Below are 1,811 nucleotides of genomic sequence, written 5' to 3'. Positions count from 1 at the left end.
AGTGTATACGTATCTCAGTATTGATCACAACTCAAACTATATATATTTTGGAATCAACCTCAACCCTGTATAGCTAACTCCAACATTCACATATAGAGTGTCTATGGTTGTTCCGAAATATATATAGATGTGTCGACATGATAGGTCGAAACATTGTATACGTGTCTATGGTATCTCAAGATTACATAATATACAATAAAAGTTGATTAAGTTATGGTTGGAATAGATTTGTTACAAATTTTCACGTAGCTAAAATGAGAAAAATTATCCAATCTTGTTTTACCCATAACTTCTTCATTTTAAATCCGTTTTGAGTGAATCGAATTGCTATGGTTTCATATTGAACTCTATTTTATGAATCTAAACAGAAAAAGTATAGGTTTATAGTCGGAAAAATAAGTTACAAGTCGTTTTTGTAAAGGTAGTCATTTCAGTCGAAAGAACGACGTCTAGATGACCATTTTAGAAAACATACTTCCACTTTGAGTTTAACCATAATTTTTGGATATAGTTTCATGTTCATAATAAAAATCATTTTCTCAGAATAACAACTTTTAAATCAAAGTTTATCATAGTTTTTAATTAACTAACCCAAAACAGCCCGCGGTGTTACTACGACGGCGTAAATCCGGTTTTACGGTGTTTTTCGTGTTTCCAGGTTTTAAATCATTAAGTTAGTATATCATATAGATATAGAACATGTGTTTAGTTGATTTTAAAAGTCAAGTTAGAAGGATTAACTTTTGTTTGCGAACAAGTTTAGAATTAACTAAACTATGTTCTAGTGATTACAAGTTTAAACCTTCGAATAAGATAGCTTTATATGTATGAATCGAATGATGTTATGAACATCATTACTACCTTAAGTTCCTTGGATAAACCTACTGGAAAAGAGAAAAATGGATCTAGCTTCAATGGATCCTTGGATGGCTCGAAGTTCTTGAAGCAGAATCATGACACGAAAACAAGTTCAAGTAAGATCATCACTTGAAATAAGATTGTTATAGTTATAGAAATTGAACCAAAGTTTGAATATGATTATTACCTTGTATTAGAATGATAACCTACTGTAAGAAACAAAGATTTCTTGAGGTTGGATGATCACCTTACAAGATTGGAATTGAGCTAGCAAACTTGAAAGTATTCTTGATTTTATGAAGCTAGAACTTTTGGAATTTATGAAGAACACTTAGAACTTGAAGATAGAACTTGAGAGAGATCAATTAGATGAAGAAAATTGAAGAATTAAAGTGTTTGTAGGTGTTTTTGGTCGTTGGTGTATGGATTAGATATAAAGGATATGTAATTTTGTTTTCATGTAAATAAGTCATGAATGATTACTCATATTTTTGTAATTTTATGAGATATTTCATGCTAGTTGCCAAATGATGGTTCCCACATGTGTTAGGTGACTCACATGGGCTGCTAAGAGCTGATCATTGGAGTGTATATACCAATAGTACATACATCTAAAAGCTGTGTATTGTACGAGTACGAATACGGGTGCATACGAGTAGAATTGTTGATGAAACTGAACGAGGATGTAATTGTAAGCATTTTTGTTAAGTAGAAGTATTTTGATAAGTGTATTGAAGTCTTTCAAAAGTGTATAAATACATATTAAAACACTACATGTATATACATTTTAACTGAGTCGTTAAGTCATCGTTAGTCGTTACATGTAAGTGTTGTTTTGAAACCTTTAGGTTAACGATCTTGTTAAATGTTGTTAACCCAATGTTTATAATATCAAATGAGATTTTAAATTATTATATTATCATGATATTATCATGTATGAATATCTCTTAATA

The sequence above is a fragment of the Rutidosis leptorrhynchoides genome, chromosome 9 (assembly GCF_046630445.1).
Source record: "Rutidosis leptorrhynchoides isolate AG116_Rl617_1_P2 chromosome 9, CSIRO_AGI_Rlap_v1, whole genome shotgun sequence".
In the NCBI taxonomy this organism is placed as follows: Eukaryota; Viridiplantae; Streptophyta; class Magnoliopsida; order Asterales; family Asteraceae; genus Rutidosis; species Rutidosis leptorrhynchoides.
This window is presented reverse-complemented; position numbering follows the sequence as displayed.